Below are 24,898 nucleotides of genomic sequence, written 5' to 3' on the forward strand. Positions count from 1 at the left end.
AAGGCAAACAACAGGGCACGGTGTACCAGAGCAGTCCAGGGAGAAAAACACATGCAAAGAGCTGAAGCGTGTCATACCATTTGGAGGACTATAGCAAGTTTTTGCTTTCAAGGTGATTATAAAGCTTATCTTTGGGGTGAATGTGCACCGTCTTTGGAGACCACTCCCCTTACCCTTAACACAGGGTGCTTCTAATTATATGATCTTTAAATCAAGAAACAGCTATGTTTCAGTGTTTGGATGCTGTCAGTTTCTGTGACATATTGTGTCAACATGGTGACAAAGAATGTGGCAATTGGATAGATTAAATTTTTCTATAACCTTGTAGTTCTTTTTAGCACACATATGCACACATACATACACATACACACACACAGAGACCCTCATAAACACACCTGTTCTATGAGTGATGGCATGCGCCAGTTCTAGTAGATAGTGTAGTGGGCTTACTAAGCCCATTGTGCTATGCAGTTATAATTCAAATATCTACTCACTGTCCTTGAAAAGGCCTAATTCAGGCTGAGATATTAAATGTTCTGTTTACATGTTAGAGTTCCTTCTGTAAGAAGGTTGTTTGTTCTTAAGAAATAATAATTGAGGTGATGGATATCTCATTTACCCTGATTTGGACATTATACATTGTATGCATGTATCAAAATATCACATGTACCCCATAAATATGTACAATTATTACGTATCAATAAAAAGAATTAATTTTTAAAAAGAATACTATCTCTTCTTAATGAGTATGTGTCTTTTAAAACTAGCTGCTTATTGATTAGGAGACCAAGCCACATCAGGAGGAACATCTAGACCTGATGGAAGAGATGCTGGAGGGTTAGTTTCAAAGAATTATGTTCTTTGAAGATAGTTTAATGTCCCCCTTGAGGTATCATTTTAGTTTGAATTAGCCAGACAGAAAAGAAAATGGTGAGTGTTGCGAGACGTGGAAAGCCAGTTTACATTCTTTGATTGGAGATGGCTATTTCCCATGAAGAACATGAATGTTCTCATTTCTGTGAGTCCTAGGGAAGAAAACACAAAAGACAAATCCCACATTGAGGGAAATGAGGACTCTTTTTCCTTCTTCCTGAGCCCAAGAGAAAGTTGGGAGCCTGTCTTCAAAGCAGCGTAGAAATGACCAGAGCATCCATGCGGAGGGACATGAGGGTAGCCCCTGAAACATCGAGGCAAACCAAAGCCAAGGGAAGCATCAGGGAAGGGAAAAGTCACAGGACAAAGACTCAAAATTATTGTTCAGAATCCAACCATATTCTCTGTGTTGTAGTTTCCTGCTGTTGTTTTCCAAACCTTGGTCCTAATTGTCCTTTGGGGAATTAATAGATATGCCTGTTCCATTGTTAGGGTGAAACAGTACTGAAGAAGGAGATATGAAACAGATGTCTGGTACAGTTGACAAGTGAAAACCATGTGGGAATCATAGAACTTGTAATCAATCCCCTGGCATTCTCAGATACGCCTGGAGAGGGGATAAAATAAAAGACCAGACTTTCCACAGTCACTCAGGACAACAAGTCAGATCGTAGATATTTGAATATTAAAGGAAAAAGAGACGTTATGTAAGCATATACTGGAGAGGGGAGTGCAACAAAGACTCTAGGATTCAGTTACTACTAATGGCAGATTTCATTTCCTAAGCGCCTACCCACCATACATCTCACAGCTTCAGTAAACTGCCTCATGCAGTCCTCACAAAAACATGATGGGTATTTTCTAACTAACAGAAAACAGTCTCAACCCACTTCATTGACTCTCTTATGTTTAACTTTTCAAAATCCCACACTGATAAAATCATTCAATCATGAAATGGAACCAGGAATCTTTGGAGCTAGACACACCAGGCTCCAAATTCTTGCTCTCCCTTTTATTAAATCAAGACTGTGGGTGATAGAATTAACCTACTCAGATGTGAGTTTTCTTTCCTGTAAAGAGACAGTAATAGAAGTACGTTGTGTGCGTTACGCGAAATAACACCAGTGTCCCTAAAAATGTACATTCCCTATTCACCTCTTTCTTTACCTCCAAACCTTACATAAAGTGTTGTCTGTCACCTCTGGCAGTGCATCTCAAACTTTGGTCAGCACACAAACCACCTGGCAACCTTCTTAAGATGCAGATTCTAGGTCAGCTGGTCTGAGATTCTATATTTCTCACAAGCTCCCCGGTGGTTATGGTGCTGCTCATTTTCAGACCACACTTTGTGTGACGAGTACCTTTGGCATAGCTCTAAATACCTTTCCCTGGAATTCACTGTTTGGTCCTAACCTGCTCTTCTACTGCCAGTACCTCTCCTTCCTCTCAGTCCTTGGTTCCTGATTCCATTAGCCACTGTTGAAACATAGCTCATATTTCCACATCTGATTTTATTATTATTATTAATCTTCCTATAATATTCCAATATTCCAATACATCTGTTGTCTTCTTTCCTTGAAAGAGCCCTAGTAACATTTAACAATCCTGTTTAAATGCTGCCCTCAAAATGAGCCTTTTGATTTTACCACCAGCAGCAGAACAACCACACAGAATCAAGCTTTTTCCCATGCTGCCAGAGCATTTTGATGCTTCTGGTAACATATGAAGCACATTTTATTAACTTAGTCACGTGTTTAACATATGCACTGACCTTATACAAATATAGATGCCATGTCAAAAACCGTGTCTCATTTGTATTTTATCTTCAACATACAATAGTGCTTGATACATAGTAGTTTCTTGATAAATGCTAATTAGAATAAATCAACTTAAACAAAGTAGACTGACTGCCAAAAATGGGGTGGGATGTGGGTAGTTACATCATAGGAAACACAATTTATTTATTATATTTAAAACAAGAAAGATATTCAGTTTTGGTTGTAGACCTGGGTTACAGATACACAAGTAAAATGATGAGGAGAAGATGTCAAGCTACCAGGGCTAATTGCAAATGAAAAATTTTCAGGTTGGAGAAGATGGGGTGCAAAAGGAATCCCATTGCTGTCCTCAGATCCTTGAATGTGCATCACATAAAGACAAATTTAAGCGGTTTTCTGTGGCACCAAGAACTAGGACTTGAGACAAAGAGTGTAAGCTACGTGAAACAGTGCTTGGCTCACAGTAGGAAACCAATAATAACATTTCTCTGTATAAGAAAAGGCTTTTAGCAGAAATTTAGGAGGTAGTTATTTGCCAATCCCAAGGCATATCAATCCAGAGTCAAGACAATTATTAAGAAAGAGATTAGAGAACAAGAAAAAAGAAACTCTCATATGGCAACTTTTAAAGCTTTCAACCTCAAGAGTCTAAAGTCGTGAAGAGATGTCATTAGTGGGAGCTAATGATTTTTAATTTAAGCTCTTTTTGTCATTTCCTGGTCATCAGATCAAGAGCCCTATTTAGGGGTATTTGTCTGCCAGAGCTGTAAGTCAAGAAGTCACTGAAATTCATGACTACAATGACAGGAATTTGGGTGTATTTTTATGTGGGTGTTAACATCTATATTCACCCCACCAGCCAATCACCCCATCTTCCTTCAAAAAAAAAAAAACTGAGAGATATGATTGAGGGGAGATATGTTGACCACATTAAATCCTTTTTTGATTACCTCCAGCAGAGTGCACATAGCAGTACGTAGAGACTGTTTGCTAAATACTCATTGATATTATTGAGGAAACGAGAGCAAAATTGAAATACATGTTTAAACATTAGCTTTGGGTGAGGTTAAACAAGGGCTTACCATATTGTTATATCATTTATTTCTATTTTAATTTTAGTACATATTTCCTGAACTGATAGAATACCAAACTAGAAGAAACCTGACTATTAATCTAACTGAAGAAAAATTACTTTTTGTGAATAAACAATTTTTATTCAACCTGAGGAAATACTACTGCAGAAGCAAACACTAATAAATGCTCTCAACAGACAGATATTTTAATGAGTGTCCTGTGATTGTGTAAGTTCTAGACATATAAAATGCATTTTCTTGATTTATTAGAATTTTCATGTTTTAACACAGAGGGGTGAAGGCTTAATATTTCTCCAAACTAACACATCTCTGAGCCCACTCAGTAATCCTGAGCAGTAAATCAATCATACAAAAGGAAAAGCAAGCAATTTGCCAAACCCATTATCATTATGCTGCATAAACTGATCAAAATATCTTATGCAGAGTTACCCAGTAGGTTGTACTGCAAATTGCTAGATGATACATATTAAGCCAACCCTAGGATGTCTGTATACCATTACAAAATGTTGTGATTTATATTAGCTGTTCAGAAGTATAAGAAAATCTCCAGCTAGGGAAAAATGGCAACACAGCTAAAAGGTCCCCCAGATATCGTGAAGAATGAAGGGCTCTTCTTCTAAGAGAAGCCCTTCATGTTGGACAGCTGCTAGGCATATTCTGCAATAACCTTCCAAATATTTTGTGGTTCACATTCATTTCATGGCTTAATTACTAAATGCTGGCTTTTCTAATCATCCATGGCTTGAAGGCCTGAGGAATTTGCTGTCAAGTCCCCTGGTAAATGTTAAGTCTTTGTTGGTGAGTGACAATTAAGGAATCACTCAGAAGTCTGAGAAGCCAAAGAAAATTGGAGGGAAACAAAGATGTAACTTTTGGCCTCTGTAGAACTGAAAATGTTCAAGGGAAAAAGCTCCGATGTGAATATCCTACAGATCCAGCTGCCATTTTCTTGACCCCAACGAAATGCTCTTCAGAAACCTCGCTTGTTCTGATACTGAAATGTCTTCTTGTCAATCTCACAAAGCTGTGTTTTCCAACCCTTATGAATGCATTCTTATGACTTATATATAGCTCTGGCTCTTGGAATGAAATTGTTGAGTGACAATAATATTGTTGTTCTAATGTATCAAAGGACTCCTTCATGAGAAAAGTCATGTAATAGTTTTATATATCAAGCAGAATAGGCCCATAAATAAGACTGAAGTATTCTTTCATCAGGGCTTAATTCTATCCAAGATTATTAGAAATCCCTCCATGGAAAAATATGGCTGAAGGCACCTTGAGTCTAGAGACTTTGTTCTAAATTTCTGAAGCAAAAAGAATATTAAATGTCAGGTGTAAGGTTGAAAGACATATGTACAACATATAGTGGGCTTTAGGGACCAAGAAAAGCCACAGTTTTCAATCAAGAAAAGAATAATTGACAGAGACATGTGTCTATTTTTGATATTTTCTCCTTTAATTTTAAGAATTTTATTTTTAAATAATTTCAGATTTAAAAAAGCACAAAATGTAGTACAAATTAATTATCATACATCCTTTACCCATGTTTTCCTGAATTAAAATTTTACCTCATTTGCTTATTCTTTATTGATAGAAAGATGGAGACACAGATATATGGATAGATACAGATATTATTTTTTTCTGAACTATTTGGAAATACATTGCAGACATTATGCCCCTTTACCCTTAAATACTTCTGTGTGCTTCTTTTTTTAAACAAATACATTCTCTTACACAATCACCATATAGCTATCAAAATCAAGAAATTAACATTGATTCAATATTATCAAATCCACAGAACCTATCCAAATTTCACCAATTGTCTCAATAATGTCCTTTATAGCACATAAAAAATAAGAGTTACTTGTCAGGATCCAATCAAGGATTACACATTGCATTTTGTTGTCATGTCTTTTCAGTCTTTTTAACGTGGAGCAGTTCCTTAGTCTTTGTTACGTCCTTGATAGATTTGAAGACTCCAGGCCATTTATTATTTTGTAGACTGTCCCTCAACTTGGGTTTGTCTGATGTTTCCCCATGATTAGATTCAGTTATGTATTTTTGGCAAGAAGAACAGAGAAATAATGTGGCTTTGCCTCATTTTGAAAATATTTTATTTCCCAGGTTTTTGTGACACAATGCTCACCTGAATTTGTTCATATCTCACGGGCTATTTTATCCCTATCTTCTCTAATATATATCTAAATATCAGAGAAGCCCAAGATGCTCCATCTACCAACCTTCCTCCAAATTCTGTGTGGGTAGTTTCATCTAATCTCATGGAAATATGTATCATCATACTAGGCACTCTCCTCTCTTTGCTCCAGACTCAATCTCCTACTCACACCCTTTCTTGAGTGTCACAAAAGCATCTAAAATTATAACATGGGTGAAACCAAACTATTATTCCTTCTCTTCTGAAATTTACCCCCAGAATCTCTGAATTGAATAATAAGAAGGGAGAAATTCAGGAGAAAGTGAGAGGTGAATGCAAGTAGGAAAATATTATCCGTACAAGGAACTTCATGCCCATTGATTATCCTATATAAGATTGCTACTATCAGATCATTAAAGAGTTGACAATCACCTTGGAAAATCTAATCTAATATTGCACAACGTAATCAACCATTGTACAGGGCCATAACACATTGATGTTATAGTTGCAATGATAAAAAATCTCACTTTATAAAAAGTCATGTTGCAAAGGCAATCGATTTAACTGAGCAATATACAGCAATTTAATATATACCTTCTTGTCACCTATGGGGCATATTGTTTTAAAAACGGGCATAATTCAAATTAGGTTGTAAAAAACACAAAATCGTAACACAGTTTACAATTGCAGATACTGAACAAAGGAATGCAATGCAAACTAAGCACTCAGTCACTCAAAATAACTGTATATCACTATGCTTTCTGCAATATCTTTTTTCCTATGCACACACAGTTAGTGACCATGTTATAACTAATAATGGTCTTTATAACACAGGTTGTGTTCCTGAATCAATCATTACATTACACATAATTTACCTTAAGGGAGCACAAGCTGTAGAAACGATATTTGTAATTAACTTCTGTTCTAATGCTCTCACTGACTGGGAGATTGCAGTCTCACAGAGCAGCTCATTTCATTTTATTAATGACTTCATATTAAATCATTGGCTGCCATTCAATTGTTTTTGCCCATTGACCATTATTCTCCTGGAGCCACACAGAAGTCTTGTTTCTTCTACACATGGCAAGGTATGGAAACGTCTATGTTTCTTCTTTGTTTCATCTATCCTGAGCCGACAAAATCCCAGTTATTAAATGCCTTCTCAATCTAAATGCGGACAAAGAAGCAGGCCTGGTTGTCTGTGGACTTTGCCAGAACAAATGTAGGTGTTAGTCCAGAACAATGACATTGATCTTCATGTCCTTCAACCTCTTCCTGACATCTCAGTCTGATGGCAATAACATGCCAAGTCCATGTTTACCCTTTGTAATATTCATTGTGAAATCTTTGCCTAATCCTCACTGCAATTGAAGTCATACCTACAACCAAAGACTTGGATGTTAGTAGCAAAGTTAGTTGGCTTAACTCCAAACTCTCACTTGGTCTCATTATTAAGATTCCAAAGTCAATGGCTTCCATCTTGGAAGCTATTATAGGTTTTCTATGGCTATTTCACAGCTGATGCTCCACTCTGATGTTCTCACCATCTCCATGAAACACATCTTATTCCTGAAGTTGGGAAGCAATTTTCTTTCTCAGAACCTCTCACAGTCAAAGGTAATTGTTCGGGCCAAGAAGTGAGTAGATTTTTTAATTTAATAGTTTTGCTGAGGCATAATTGACACGCAATATTTACCTGTAAAGTCATCACCACAATTAGGACAGTGAACATACACATTACCGCTCCCACAAATTTCTTGGTACTTCTTTGAAATTTCCCCTTCCCATCCTTCCTTACCCTCCTCCTATACCCAAGTGATGTGATCTGCTTTGTCACTACAGATTTATTTGCATTCCTAGAGTTTTAAATATACTAAATCATATAGTGTGTACTCTTTTCTTGTCTGCTTTCCTTCACTTGGCAAAATTACTTGGAGGTTTACCCATATTGTTGAATGTTAAACTAGATCATTTGTTTTGGCTGCTGAATAGTATTCCATTATATGGATATACCACAATACTTTTATCCATTTGTCTGATAATGAACAGGTGGGCTATTTCCAGTTTTCAGAAGTTACCAACAAACGGAGCAGAATTATTTTGATCTTTCTTGGATCAAAATAGGCTTTGTCAGTGATTATCATTCTCTTTGGTCTTCCACAGGCCAACTGATTCTTCCAGTTTAAAAATCTCCATTTTCCATGAACTTAGAACATGTTCACTAAGTGTCTGTGCTTGTAAGAAACACTAGTACCACATTCAGATATATCACTTTCCTATCTTTTAGATCTCTGTCTGTTTATGCAGAATTTTCTGACCTCTGAGGAAATGTGAATTTACTCTTCCCACAGGTTGGTAAAACTACTTATTTCCTACCAGAGAGTTTTGGGCTTAACTTCTGGAGTCTCGACAACATACACATATTCTTTTTCTAGAAGGTCTAGGACACCTCATGAAAGACTTCCAATAATGTGCCCAGAATTCTCAGGATGAATGTTTTCTTAGATTCCCACCCTGATTCTCTTTCTAAAAATAGAACGGTAGTAGAGGGAAAGAGTTTGTTCAATTCTCTTTATCGTATCAAGTTTATAACTTATAATGAATATTCCTTAATAACTCTTTCTTCTCCCATACTTTCTTCTTTTTTCTCCTTTTTTGTTCTCCTTTCTCACACCCAAATCCTACTGAGGCCAAAGTTCCAAGGAGAAAAAGATTAAAAATTATCAAAGCCAATGAGAAGGGCATTTTATTCTATTTCTTTTTCCAATACCAAGTTCTATTCTTCTGCAACAGTCTTCTAACTTAAATTAAATTTGTAGAAATATGGGAAATGCAGAAATATTTCTTAACAAAGATATATATAATAGGGGCTGTCATCTCTGGGAACAGCGCCAGGTCATTTGAGAGCAATTTCTGGTCTATCACGTGTTTGGAAATGTTCTCCATCAGGCAATTCCTCCCTTGTCAGACTACGTGAGTGACTGCTATTGATACAACTCAGTCTCAGTTCATCATGAGGAAAGCTAATGGTTCACTACAAAACCACTCCTCTGTGTGTTCAACAAAATTCTCTCCTCTCTTTTTTGATTCTCAGGCAAATTACCTTTCAGAAGCAGTTGAGAAAAGCACCAGTAAAAACCAATTCAATTTCTTAAATTGTGAACATTTAAGTTTATGGGATAATATTACAGCTATTCATTCATCTTTCACATTAAAATCATTCAGTTCACAAAAGGGCAGATAATATGTTGTGTTTGCTTAGGTTTTTTGGCTCACTCTAAAGACTCCATCCAGAAAAAAAAAAAAAAAAAAAATTGCTCTAAATCTGATAAATGAGTGCTATGGCTCCCAATTCCCCCATTCTCTCAAGGAGAACTTTGTTACTTTACCATGTCACTTAACACCTCTCAATCTCATTTGTTCCATGGTAATGAATATGATACTGTTAATGAAATGATTAAAATATAACAGGCTGAGATACACCTGCAGGGCATTACACAGACTAATGAAAGATGTTACATAAGGAGTGTATAGTGCTGTGCAAATGTAGCATTGGTTTTCCGTTTAAGAAGGCTCTCCACAGTAATGGAGCTTTCAGATCAGTTGGAGCCTAGATCAATTTATCACATGAATTACGAACAAAGACAATGAGAAACAATACATGCATGTAAGAGATACAACACTAACCTAAGCTCAATGCTTAAATATTTATTAAGGTTTGCTCACAGCTCCTTAGACTGTAAGACACTTAAATTCAACTCAAACTGGTTTAGTAAGAAAAATAATTTATTGGCTTTTTATAACTAAAAAGTTCAAGTCGGATGTATTAAAGGCATTGCTAGAGCCAGGCAACATTGTCATCGACTTGCCTCTATCAGTCTCTCAGCTGTCCTTTTCTCCTATGCTAGCTTTATTCTAAGATATGCTTCCATCTCCTGGTTGCAAGATGGCCACCATCTTGCTCTTAAGTGCACATTGGTAGATAGCAGAGAGCTTCTTTTTCCTAGTATTAAAATAAAAATCCCAGATGTGCCAGTTACCAATGTATTGCCTCTCAGCCCCAAATTCACCCTTTACTGCACTTCTTGTGATACTGAAACATGTTTCTCTTGCCAACAGGAATGATGCTAAGCTTGGTCAGTAGAAGGTGCTGAAGGGACCCTGGAGAGGGAAGGGGCTTCTCTTCCTGGTTGCAGCATGCGTGGCTTTTCTTATGCCCATGGTGCTGGGCTGGTCTGCAAGATACCTAGTGAAACTCTTTTCCTTAGGTGGCTTCCCAGGAGTGAGGAATCTTAGGGAATAATTTTCCATCTTCCAATTTTGTTCCTTCATTGAATATTCTCCCTCAGCTCTACAGCATTCTTTAGATTTCCCTTTTATCTATTCCTAGTTAATTCTTGGTAAGTCATCAATAATTTTTTTTTTTTTTTTTTTTTTTTAAAGACAGAGTCTCACTCTGTCACCCAGGCTGGAGTACAGTGGCATGATCTTGGCTCACTGCAACCTCCGCCTCCCAGGTTCAGGCGATTCTCCTGCCTGAGTCTCCTGAGTAGCTGGGATTACAGGCACAAGCCAGCACACCAGACTAATTTTTCTATTTTTGGTAGAGGCGGGGTTTCACCATGTTGGTCAGGCCGGTCTTGAACTCCTGACCTCATGATCTGCCCATCTTCGCCTCCCAAAGATAATTTTTATAACAAATCTTCTTGTTCAAATTATCACATCTTAATTTCCTGATTGGACTCTGACTCTGAATGACATCTTAGATGCGGTACTTATTCATTTGGATTAAACAGGCTTGACCACATGTCCACTACTAAACTAATATTTGTAACCAGATAAACACAGTAAGCTTATTGGCTCAGCATGGGCCTTGTGTCCACCCCTGGAACCATGGGGTACAGTTAGAAACATTTAGACTATACAGGCTGAAAATAGGACTGGGGTAGTCTACCAAAATTAAATTATGAGAAATTGATTTTTGGGAGGCACGGCCAGCATAAATAATCTAAATGAGCAAATGCTTAAACAAAGAGAGAGAGACTTAATAGGAGCCCTGAAGCCAAGAGTAATCATTTCAACATATAGGAACACAGTTGACTAGAATAATATAGGCTTCATAGGGAAGAATCTAGATTAGATAAGAGGCCTTTCTTCAGCCCCCAAAATTGTGGTTCCCAACAATTTCTTAGTGAAGAGAAATTTAAAACTGGGTCAAAACCATATGTAATCTTGCATATAAAAAGAATGTATTGGCTTACCTAACTAAAAAGTTCACAAACAGGGCAGAATTTAAGCAGTACTTGATCTCTCAGCTCAATACTCACATCAAAGATAAATTTCTTGTCTTTTTTTTTTTTTTTTTTTTTTGCTCTGATTTTCACAACGTTGGCTTTATTCTGAGCTTGGCTTCCCTCCTATTTCCCAAATACTGCCAGCAGCTCTTGGGTCATCATGCTTCCTTGTCCAGAAAGAAACTAAGAACATCTCTGACGCAAATTTTCCTGCAAAAGTCCTGACACTCTTTTTTTCCCCCCCCTTTCCCTTTTCTTTTTTTTTTTTTTTTTTTTTTTTTTTTTTTTTTGACTACTTTAGTTCACATGTCCACCCTTGAACTGTGAACTGAGTTCATGGCCTAGGAAAACATGTTGGCTTTACCTATATTACATCTTCCATTCCTAAAGCTAAGAGCACCACAGTCTGTGATTATGAGAAAGTAGAGAATGCCTCCCAAACATACAGGAAGCCCACCAACAGATGTACCCTATAGGAAATAATAAACTACTTTTTCATTACAACCTTATATCTTCTCAAATTTGTAAGAAGCACCCATTACACTTTACTGCACTTGTTTTTACAATCATACGTCATTTACTAGACTCTAGGTGGGTTCCTTTGATGGCAGGAAATACCTTTATCACTCCCCTGTCCCCCAGAATAAACTTTAGAAGCTTAATAAATGTTTGAATAAATATATGATCTTAAGCGTTATTTAAAGAGGTTTGAACTTTATTCTGCAGATAATAAGGCACTCTCTAAGGGTTTTGATAGAACAGAATTATAATCTAAGATGTTTTAAAACCAGCAATGTTGAAACAAATGGGAACAGGGAAACCAGTAGAGAGGCTATCATGGTTGTTTAAGCAAATGATTCAAAAAAAAAAAAAATCTAATCTATGGCAAAGGCAGTGGGACTGAAGAAGAACGCAATTTCTGAAAATTTTCGAAGTAGAATAGGATAGGCTTTGATGATTAGTGAAACATGGGGCCTGATGGAAGGAGGAGCTAAAGAAAACTCAGTGTTCTCATTTGAAAGATCAGGTGAATGGACCAAGGAAAAAAAAAAAAGTTTGCAAGAGAAATTAAAAAGCTCACCATATATAATCTGTAGAACTCAATACCTGTTCATAAATACTTGAAGAGGAAGAGCTATTAATTTATAAATACTCCAAATATTTTACTAGCTTCCCACAAATCAGAGAGGTAATTATTTGTTAATGACTGTTAGCTCTGAGGATAGTATGCCAAGAATTGATTACCCTAATGCAACTAGTTTATGTCATGACTTCTCCCATTTATATTTGGCTTAGTAGGTTTTTTATTTTGATATCTAGGTGGCCTACAAAATTCCTTGAGACAGTTGCCTCTAACAGTAAGAGAATACACAGTGATGGATAATAGCCAAATCCACTAAAGCAGCACGTGAGCAATGCTAAAGACTGGGGATAGGAAGAATAGGGTTTTGTTTTCCAGCTGTTAAATTTTTACATCTGAGCAGGGATGAGCTAAAATCCCTGGCCACACTCCTTCAGAAATTATATTTGCCATTGGTTTCCTGCCAATGGATATCGATAGAACAGAGTGTTAAACTTGCTGTCTAGTGGCTAGCTTTTTACTTCCTTTTCTCCACCGATATCCAAAAAGGTGAATTTTTGTAGTCAGAGCAGGGAGGGGCTTTGGAGCATAGGCTTTGGATCAGGACATATCTGGGCTTGAATTGGATATCGACTATTTGTTATCTGTGATACAGTGAATACATCTTCTATTCTCTTTAAGCCTCAGTTACCTTATCTCTCAAAAGAGTATAATAGCTGTTACTTAACTCACTGCTGTAAGAATGAAATATGAAAAGCACTTAGCACAGTGCCCAAATAAGACCAAATGTTATTAAATGGGTTCAGACATTACTACTAATATTACAATCGTGAATGAAATATGCTATAGTTTGGATATTTGTCCCCACCAAGCCTCATGTTGATATGTAATCCCCAGTGTTGGAAATGGGGGCCTGGTGGGAGGTGTTTGAGTCATAAGGGTGAATCCCTCGTGGCTTGGTGCTGTCCTCATGCTAGTGAGTGGGTTCTCATGAGATCTGGTTGTTTAAATGTGTGGCACCTCTGCCACTCTCTCGTTTCCACTCTGCCATGTGAGGTGCCTGTTCCCCCTTTGCACTCTTCCATGAGTAAAAGCTCCCTGAGGCCTCCCCAGAAACTGAGCATACACCAGTACTATGCTTCCTATAAAGCCTACAGAACCAACAAAACCTGTCTTTAAAAAAAAAGTTACCAAGCCTCGGGTATTTCTTTATAGCAATGCAAGAGTGATCTAATACAGAAACTTGGTATTGAGGAGTTGGGCATTACTAAAAAGACACATGAAAATGTGGAGTTGACTTTGGATAACAGTAATGGGTTATAGCTGGAAGAGTTTGGAGGGCTCAGAAGATGGTAAGAAGATGAGGGAAAGTTTGGAACTTCTTAGAGACTGGTTAAATGGTTATGACCAAAATGCTGATAGTGATATGGACAGTGAAGTCCAAGCTGACAAGTCTCAGATAGAAATTAAGAACTTATTGGGAATTAGGGCAAAAGTCATCTTTGTTACGTCTTAGCAAATAACTTGGCTGCATTGTGTTCATGCCCTAGGGATCTGCAGAAGTTTGAACTTTAGAATGATGACCTAGGATATCTGGCAGAAGAAATTTCTAAGTGGCAAAGCATTCAAGATGTGGCATGTCTGCTTCTAGCAACCTATGCTCAGATATGGGAGAAAATAACTGACTTAAAGTTGGAACTTATATTTAAAGGGGAAGCAGTGTGTAAAAGTTTGGAAAATTTGCAACCTGGCCAAGTGGGGAGAGAAAGAAGAAGCTTTTTCTGGAAAAGAATTTAAGCAGGCTGTGAAGCAATCACTGGCTAAAGAAATTGGCATAACTAAATGGGAGCCAGGTGCAGATAGCCAAGACAATGGGGACTAGGCCTTGAAGGCATTTCAGAGATCCCTGAGACAGCCATTCCCATCACCGTCCCAGAGGCCCAGAATGACCCACTGATGTCAGGAGCCAAGCCCAGGGCCCCACTGCTCTGCACAGTCTCAGGACACTGCTCCCCACATCTCAGCCACTCTCACTCCAGCCTCGGCACAAAGTGCCCCAGTTACAGCTTAGGCTGCTGCTTCAGATCATGCAAGTTGAAAGCTTTGGTGGCTTCCATGTGGTATTAAGCCTGCAAGTGCACAGAGTACAAGAGTAAGGGAGGGTTGGCAGCCTCTGCCTAGATTTCAGAGAATGTATAAGAAAGACTGGGTGCCCAGGCAAAGCCTACTACAGGAGCAGAACCCTCACAAAGAACCTCTACTAGGGCAGTGCCAAAGGGAAGTGTGAGATTGGAGGCCTCACACAGAGTCCTCACTGCAGCACTGCCTAGTGGAGCTGCAAGAAGGAGATCACTGTCCCCCAGACCCAAGAATGGTATATCCACCAGTAGCTTGTACCCCACACCTAGAAAAGCCATAGGCATTCAATGCCAACCAGTGAGAGCAGCCACAGGGGCTGAACCCTGGAGGGACACAAAGGTGGAGCTGCCCAAGGCCTTAGGAGCCTAAGGATGCACTGGCATCCTTGCACCAGTGTGCCCAGGATGTTGGACATGGAGTCAAAGGAGATTATTTTGGAGCTTTGAGATTTAATGACTGCCCTGCTGGGTTTTGAACTTGCATGGGGCCTATAGTCCCTTTCTTTTGTCCAATTTCCCCCTGGAATGGGAATGTGTAGCCAATGCCTACAACCCCATTGTATCTTGGAGATAAACTTGTTTTGATTTTATAGTCTCATAGGTGGAAGAAACTCACTTCCAGATGACACTTGGGACTTTGGATTTTTGAGTTAATACTAGAATGAGTTAAGACTTTGGGGGGACTGTTGGGAAGGCATGATTATATTTTGCAATGTGAGAAGGACAGGGGATTTGGGGGAGTCCAGGGATGAAATAATATAGTTTGAATATTTGTCCCCACCCAAATCTCATGTTGAAATGTAATCTCCAGTGTTGTAAGTGGGGCTATGTGGGAGGTTTTCGGATCATGGGGGTGAATCCCTCATGGTTTGGTGTTATCCCCATGGTAGTGAGTGAGTTCTCATGAGATCTAGTTCTTTAAAGCATGTGGCACCTACCCCACTCTCTCTTGTTCCTGTTCTGCCATATGAGATGCCTGCTCCCCCTTTGCTTTCTGCCATGAGTAAAAGCTCGCTGAGGCCTTCCCAGAAGCTGAGCAGATGCTGAAGCTGTGCTTCCTGTAAAGACTAAAAAACTGTAAGCCAGTTTAACTTCTTTTCTTTATAAATTACCAAGCCTCAGGTGTTTCTTTATAGCAATGCAAAAAAAGGCCTAATGCAGAATACTATAGCAATGCAAAAAAGGCATAATGCAGAATACTATTCAACTATAAAAAAGAATGAGATCCCATCATTTGCAACAACATAAAAGGAACTGGAGGACATTATGTTAAGTGAAGTAAGCCAGGCACAAAAAGATAAACTTTATATTTTCTCACTCATTTGTTGAAGCTAAAAATTAAAACAATTGAACTCATGGAGATAGAGTAGAAGGATGGTTACCAGAGGCTGGGAAAGGTAGTGGGGGCAGCAAGTGAAAATGATTAATGGGTACACAAATATAGTTAGATAGAATGAATAAAATCTAGTAGATCTAGTATTTGATAGCACAACAGGGTTCTTAGAGTCAACAAACATTTATTGTACATTTAAAAATAACGAAAAGAGTATAATTCGAATGTTTGCAACACAAAGAAACGATAAATGCTTGAGGTGATGGATATCCTATTTCCCCTTACATGATTATGAAGCATTGTATGACTGTATCAAAATAGCTCATACCCCAAAAATATATACACCTATTATGTATCCATAAAAATTAAAATACATATATTACAATTGTGAGATGTAATTTGGAACTCAGTGAGACCCCATTCTCTTAATATACAAATAAGGAATTTATTATGAGAGCTATTTACCCATCTCCTCCTTCTGCTTTTCTTGGGAACTAGCAAGGAATATGGAATAGTGGAAATAAATGAGGATTTGAAGACTCAAAGATCCAGGTTCAAACATGTTTTCCATCATTTTTCAGCCCATTTAAACATTGATGATAATAGTCCTTCTTTCCATCAAGGTTATAGAGTTATTCAATAAGAGAGCTGTAGGTAGAATGAGCTCAATGAGATTAGGGCTTTTGTCCTTGTTCACTGGTATATCCCACAAATTTTTACCTAGTGTCTGGCATGAAATAGGTACTCAACCAACATTAGATGGTACTGAGGTAATTTGTGCCCTGCCTGGTTCTTAGTAGGTCTCCATTAAATCTTAGTCTCTCCATTTTCCACTCCTCCTTCATTAGCTAATGGACAGCCTTGGAGCACAGCAGCAGAATTGTCAGAGATATTGGGCTTCAATTTTTTGAAAACAAAGCTATAGCTGATCCATGAGCCAATTCCACTCTTCAGATATTTTTTGTTCTACACAGCTCTGTTAAGAGGTTTTAATAAGTTTCTAGCATTTAGGATAATGGAAGATTTCACATCAATATCGGAATTCCAGGTCCTCCAGAAAAGTTGGAAAATCTGGCAAGGCATGAATATATTCTCAAGAGTCAGCAAAAAAGCAAGGGATCTGCTTCCTTTAAACAGGGCATATGTCCCAATTTATCACAACCTCCGCCACTCCTTATTGTTCTCTGATACTGTAGCTGACTTGCTATTCATTATCACCTTTTCTCTACTGTTTTCTTATATCCAAATGGCACTCTATATTACCTCCCTGATGACTAAAAGTATTGCCTCTGTCACCTCTGTTCTATAGTTTTAAAATGGTCAATGAAAAAGAGATGGACCAATGCATAATATTTTTTCTTTTCTTTTTTTTTTTTTTTTTTTTTTTTTTTTTTTTTTTTTTTTTTGAGACAGAGTCTGGCTCTGTCGCCCAGGCTGGAGTGCAGTGGCCGGATCTCAGCTCACTGCAGGCTCCGCCTCCCGGGTTCACGCCATTCTCCTGCCTCAGCCTCCCGAGCTGGGACTACAGGCGCCCGCCACCTCGCCCGGTTACTGTTTGTATTTTTTAGTAGAGACGGGGTTTCACCATGTTAGCCAGGGTGGTCTCAATCTCCTGACCTCGTGATCCGCCTGTCTCGGCCTCCCAAAGTGCTGGGATTACAGGCTTGAGCCACCGTGCCCGGCCCAATGCATAATTTTAAGCCTATGGTTGGAATGGAGCTTTAAATACAAGGTGAAGATCAGGTGGACATTTATGTAGTAGTCCTTTCTCTTGCTCAGATGATAAGTGATAAAGCTATGTCAAAGTAGGGTTTATATTTAAAAATGAAGTTTTTCTTAATCTGTGAATGTCAATAACATTATAAATATCACCACTGATACCATAGAAACCCTGAAATATTTGGAATATTTCATAAAGGTTTAAATTTAAAACCCTGAATGTCTTTATAGCAGGGGCATATCTAGAAACACTGACTGTGCTTATGCTTTGGAACTGAAACTTAAATAATTTCATGGACCAATGGCATCTGAATCAGCAGTCAGCTACAGAGAGGGTGACAAAGAGTATTTGGTGCTTTTGTGACCACTGCTATCAAAATGACGGTGATACGTTTTTCGTAGTCTTTGTTTATGGAAATTAGCAATTTGCTACCTCAAGAATTTTAGGATTTATCATCCTAGGATAAGATGATGGGAAACAAGAAAATGTAATCCTTTGCAAATAACTTTAAAACATCTGGGACCATGGGATGTGGAATAAATGAAAGCTACCCAAAATCTAAGAAGAGAAGAAGGGGAAAGGTGGGAAAGAGAGAAGAGAAAAATTCAAGTAGCCCAAAATTTTATTCTCATTTTTTTCAGGTTATAAAAGAAAACTGCAAAAAGAGAGGGGAATGAAAAGGAGGAGCAATAGGAAAGAAAGAGAAACAAGAAGGCAGAACAGGAAAAAATAATTAGTTTAGAATTGATAGGAGTTGTATCTTTCCCCTTCTCCCTTTTGGAGACCACATAAAAGTTTAAAAAAAAAAAAAAGTCAAGATCATAAAGAGTTTACACGGAGCTTTTATTTGATGAAATATGTTGGCCTATATCAGCCTAGGAATCTATAAAAACTCTAACTCTTAGGAACTCGTTCCTGACTTACAATTGTCCCTATTGTGAAAGCTGGCAATAAAAAAAAATCATATTTAGTTTCAATTGCTTTCCCTCTCCACATGCAAGGACATAAAGCTTCTTTCCTCAGGACTCAGTACTTTAAAGTCTTCAGTTGACTCTCAGAGTTGTGTGAGATTTTATTAATGAACAAATAAAAAGGAATGTAGGGTACAGGAAACCTGATTATGGCCATAAATACAGCTATTTTCTCCTCTGTCATATATCATAAATAAAGTTAATATTTTGGCATTCATCTGAGTAATCTATTTATCTATTCCTTATTTCTGAACCTAGAGAAGCAAGAGAGAAGTGTTATTTATTGTTTCATAAAACTCCCAATTAGTAAATCAACTGGGAACCTTGATAGATAGTTAGAAGCATTGATATTTAGAGACTGAGATAGTCCATGGAACCCATGGAGACATGATGGATATTGGTTCAGTCAGGGCAGGAAGATGAGACTTTAAGCTTCAGTGTTTCATAAACTCAAGCTTCTCTGTTTATTTTATCTTGGTAATTCATAATAGCTTCCATGGTGATTATGCAGCTGTTTTTTAATAAGTGTTAGCTATGGGGCCTCTGCAACTTCCTTTGACTTTTTATGGGCACAAATTGACTTCAGCAGGGACTATAGCAACATTCATTGATTCAAATGCACAAATATTTGATGAGGACTCACTAAGTACCAGGCACTGCTCTGAGTTCCTAGAATATATCAGGGAACAAAGAGTAGATAAAGGTAAAGAGGAACAGGAATTTCACAGGTTGGAAGAGGGTTTCCAATATAAAAACTATAAGATATGACACAGAAGGTCACTGTATAATGATAAAGGGGTGAAATCTTCAAGAGAATATAACAATTTTACATATATATGCACCCAACAATGGAGCACCCAGATATATACAGGAAACATTGTTAGAGCTAAAGAGAGAGATAGGCCTCAAAACAATAATAGCTGGGGACAACACCCCACTTTCAGCATTGGAGAGGTCCCTCAGACAGAAAATCAGCAAAGAAACATCAGACTATGTCTTTTGATTGGAAGTTTAGTCCATTTACATTCAATGTTATTAATGATAAGTAAGGACTTACTCCTTCATTCCTGTCTTCCTCTAGTGAAGATAATTTTCTCTGGTGATAAGATTTAGTTTCTTGCTTTATATTTTTTGCGTATCCATTGTACTTTTTTTGGTTTGAGGTTACCATGAGGTTTGCAAATACTCTCTTATAACCCATCACTTTAACTGATAACAACTTAACACTATTTGCATAAACAAGCAAAAATAAAACTATTAAAACTCACCTTACCTTTGTCTCCTGCTTTTTAACATTTTGTTTTTTCTATTTATATGTTATTGTACTGACTATGTCTTGAAAAGTTGTAGTTATTATTTTTGATTGGTTCATCATTTCATCTTTCTATTTAGGATAAGAGTAGTTTATACACCACAGTTATAGTGTTATAATATTCTGTGTTTTTCTGCATACTTACTATTAAAGTAAGTTTTGTACCTTCAGGTAATTATTTATTGCTCATTAATGTCCTTTTCTTTCTGATTGAACTACTCCCTTAAGCATTTCTCATATGACAGGTCTGGTATTGACGAAATTCCTCAGCTTTTGTTTGTCTGGGGATGTCTTTATTACTTCTTCATGTTTAAAGATTATTTTCACAAGATATACTATGCTAGGGTAAGTTATTTTTCCTTCAGCACTTTAAATATATCATGCCACTCTCTCCTGGCCTATAACATTTCCACAGAAAAGTCTGCTACCAGACATACTGGAGCTCCATTTTTCGTTATTTGTTTCTTTTCTATTACTGCTTTTAGGATTCTTTCTTTACCCTCAACCTTTGTGAATTTTATTATTGAATACCTTGAGGTAGTCTGCTTTGTGTTAAATCTCCTCGGTGTTCTAGAACCTTCTTGTACTTTGATATTGATATCTTCCTCTAGGTTTGGGAAGTTCTCTGTCATTATCCCTTTTAATAAATTTTCTAACCCTACCTGTTTCTCTACTTCCTCTTTAAGGGCAACAACTCTTGAATTTACCCTTTGGAGCCTATTTTCTAGATTCTGTATATATGCTTCATTGTTTTCTTTCTTTTGTCTCCTCTGTGTATTTTCAAAGAGCCTGTTTTCAAGCTCACTTATTCTTCCTTCTGCTTGATATATTCTGCTGTTAAAGGACTCTGATGGATTCTTCAGTATGCCAATTGCATTTTTCACCTCCAGAATTTCTGATGGATTCTTTTTAAACATTTCAATCTCTTTGTTAAATTCATCTGATATAATTCTAAATTCTTTCAGTGTTATCTTGAATTTCTTTGAGTTTCCTCAACACAGCCATTTTGAATTCTCTATCTGAAAAGTCACATATTTCTGTTCCTCCAGGACTGATTTCTGGTGCCTTATTTATTTCACTTAGTAAGGTCATCTTTTCCAGGATGGTGTTGATGCTAGTAGATGTTCTCTGGTGTCTGGGCACTGAAGAGTTAGGTATTTATTTTAAGGACTATAGCAACATTCCCTGCCTGTGCTTATTTGTAACCATCCTTCTTGGGAAGGCTTTCCAGATAGTTGAAGGAACTTGTATATTATAATCTAAGATGTTTCTACTTTAGGGGGCACCCCAAGCCCAGTAATGTCCTGGTTCTTGTAGACTTGTGGAGGAATCACCTTGATAGTCTCAGACAAAATCCGACAGAATTCTATGGATTACCAGGCAGAGACTCTTCTCTTCCCTTACTTTCTCCCAAACATAACAGTCTCTCTCTTTTCTTGAAAACATACATTTGGGGGTAGAGTGACACAAGTGACCACCATTACTATCACTGACTGACCTGAAACCAGCACAGAGTTGGGTTTTGCCCCAGGCCTGCTATAACCACTCCCTGGCTATTGCCAATGTTTGCTACAGGCCCTAGGTTTCTACAATCAGCAGGTGGCAAGGCCAGCCAGGCCTGTGTTCTTCCCTTCAGGGTGGCAAGCTCCCCCCGGTCCTGAGTGGGTCTAGAAGTACCCTCTGGGAGTCAAGGACAAGAGTCAAAAACTTTAGAAGTATACCTGATATTATATTGTATTGCAGCTAAACTGGCACTCAAACCAGGAGATGTAGCCGTTTCCACTCTTCTCTCCCCTTTCCAAAGGCAAAGGAGCCTCATCCCATAGCCAACACTGCCTCTGGCCACAAGGAGTACTGCCAGACTGCCACTGATGTTCCCTTAAAGCCCAAGGTCTCTTACGTCAGCTTGTGGTAAATGCTGTCTGGTCTGGGACTCATATTTTAGGGCAGTGGGTGCCCCTCTGACCCAAGGCCGGTCAAGAAATGCCATCCAAGAGTCAAGTCCTGGAATTAGGAACCCCAAGAGCCCACTTGGTGCTCTACCTACCTGTGGCAGTCTTGGTACCTAAGGTCCAAGACAAAGTCCCCTTTTCCTCTCTCTCTGCTTCTCTCAAGCATAAAGACTTTTGCCCCATAGCCACCATGGCTGGTAATGTGCTGAGTCTCACCTGAAGCCAACAAGTCTCAGAGGCTCACCAAGGCCCTCAGTGTAGTACCTGGGTATTGCTGCTTGTTACTCAGGACTCAAGCGCTCTTCAGTTAGCAGCAAAATCCAGGGGATTCAAGGCAGCAGATTCCCTGCTGAACTAGGGTGTTTCTAGAAATGCCATCTGGGAGCTAGGGCCTGGAATGACTCATGACCAGCCTCATGACTCTGAACAGTACCTTATCCTGCTGTGGCTGAGCTGGTATGCAGGAGGCAAGACAAAGTTCTCCCCATTCTTCCCTCTGCTCTCCTCAAGCTGAAGGAAGGAGTCTCCTTTGGAGCCACAAGCTGTGCAGCCTAGGATTAGGGAAGAGGTGATGCCAGCACTCCCTTGGGCTTCCCCAGCTGGTGTCTCAGTATGCTGTGTGCCCCCTAAAGTCCACTCTCTCTGGGCATGGTTTGGCCCTACAACTTGCCTAAGATTTGCAGTTCTTATGACCTAGACTGCCTTTCAAGTTTACTTGCAGACTGAGAGCACTTTGGCTGTCGATGGTGAGGTTTGTGGGTGCTCAAAGTCAGACCTCTGGCATCAGCAATTTCCCTCTGTCTAGGGCTGTTTGAAATCCTCCCTCGGTGGGTGGGAGTCAACTGAATTTGCTCTGGTTTTCCTTTCCGCTCTAACAGAAACAGCACTGAGTTCAATGCCTCACAATTGCTGTGTTCTCCCTTCCCCGGTGCCCAGAGAGGCTCCCTGCACCATGCTGCTGATGCGGGGCCAGGGAGGGGGAGGGGGTTGGTGGGGTATGGGGGTGTGGATAGGGGAGGTGTGGCATCGACAATTCAGGTCGTTTTTTTCTATCTCTTCAGTGCCTCCTTTAGTGATAGTAAGTTAAAACCAGGTACTATGAGTGCTCACCTGATTTTTGGTTCTCGTGAAGGTGTTTTTTCTGTGTGGGTAGTTGTTAACTTGGTGCCCTTGCAGGAGGGATGATTGGAGAAGCTTTCTATTTTACCATCTTCTTCTGCCACTCTGCTACCAAAAGAAATATTTTTATTTGATCAGAGACAGTGACTCGAGCTGCAAGGATATCTTCAAAGGAAGAGAGGTAAAGTTTCAGAGAGTAAATAAAGTGACTTCTCCACAAGGATTCGAGACCCAAGAAAACATAGTCATGCATAGGAGGCTGAGGCAGGAGAAACGCTTGAAACCAGGAGGCGGAGGTTGCGGTGAACTGAGATCATGCCATTGCACTCCTGCCTGGGCAACAAGTGCAAAACTCCATTTAATAAATAAGTAAATAAATAAACATAGCCACGTATTACATAACAACATTTCCATCAACTACGAACTGCATATACGACAGTGATCTCATAAGATTATAATGGAGCTGCCTTGTAGAGGTCTACCATTTTTTACCTTTTATACCATATCTTTAGCTTTTCTATGATTAGATATATATAGATACACATATTTTTTTACTATCATGTTACAATTGCCTACAATATTCAGTATAGTAACATTTTGTATAAGCTTGTAGCCTCAGAGCAATAGGCCATACCATATAGTTCAAGTGTTTTTACTCAAGGACAGAGTGACTTAACAACGTATTTCTCAGAAGATATCCTCGTTGCTAAGCAATGCATGTCCTGGGAAGTGCTTTTTAAAAGCTACAGATAGAATGTCTACTATGCAAGTTTACAAAACACTGTGTCTATGAAAATGGGTCCAGGAGAACCAAGGAACTATAGAAAATATAGACTAATCTGTAAAGATCAACAAAAGTTATGTTAAGTATAAATAGATAAGTTTTACTATACCACAGTTATTTTATTATAAGTGGGTTGTAGGCATTGACTGATGTCTGAAGAAAATGCCTAAGAAGTTTATGGAATGAGAACTCCTAGTCCTCATAACGGTGCCACATAATTTATTACCCAAACTGGGACACTTTTGAGACTGAAAAGGGGAATTATTAATAATATATTAATTTCCTAGGCTGCAGTAAATAATTACCACAAATTTGGTGACTTAACATAAATTTGTTTTCTTATTGTTCTGGAAGCTACAAGCCTGAAATACAAATGTCAGCAGGTCCGTTCCCCCTCTGTAGTCTCTGGAAAATTCATTCTTTCCTTTTCCTGCTTTCTGGTAGCTCCCAGAAATCCTTGATGTTCCTTGGCTTGTATTAACAGCTGAATCACTCCAATTTCTGTCTTTCTCTTCACATGGACTTCTATGTCTCTGTGTCTTCCCTTTGTGTCTCTTATAAGGAGACTCATCATTGAATTTACAACCCTAATACAGCTTGATCTCATCTTGGGATCTTTACCTTGATTACATCTGCAAATACCCTTATTTCAAATAAGGCCACATTATGTAGTTCGCAGTGGACAGATCTCTTTTTTAGGGGGTCCCTATTCAACCCACTACAAATAATTTCACCATGACAATAGGACTGTCCTGGGCAAACCAGGAATATATAATAGACCTAAAGAGAAAGTACAAGAAAGATAAGAACTATTTAAAAATAACAAATGACAGGACAATGATTGAACAGGCCCCGTCGTATTTTGAAGGCTGATAGAATGGAGATTTTTTTCTGAGTGAGATTTCCTTACTACTTTGTTATAGATGCTGGTAACACAGTTGTTATATATTTGCAAAAATTCAGTGAACTCTATGTGAATACTGTTTTCTGAAACTGAAACTCTACTTTTACTCTTTCTTTAAAGACTCACACATTTGTTTTTCTAACATATCTTCCTATATTATTTTCTTACTCATAAAGGTGAAGGAAGACAAGATTTCCTTGAACAAAGGATGCATTTGGCTGACCAAATTTCAATATCTTCAGATCTCTAACATTAGCTGATATTACATGGGGATACATTGGAAAGAAGGCATCAATTCTGGGAAAACATTTTGCTCAGCAAACTGAAACTCACTCTTAAGTAGATTGTCTTAAAAGCAAGGCTTTTGGAAATCTCATTGTGGTTAGA

Source organism: Chlorocebus sabaeus, chromosome 15, assembly GCF_047675955.1.
Source record: "Chlorocebus sabaeus isolate Y175 chromosome 15, mChlSab1.0.hap1, whole genome shotgun sequence".
In the NCBI taxonomy this organism is placed as follows: Eukaryota; Metazoa; Chordata; class Mammalia; order Primates; family Cercopithecidae; genus Chlorocebus; species Chlorocebus sabaeus.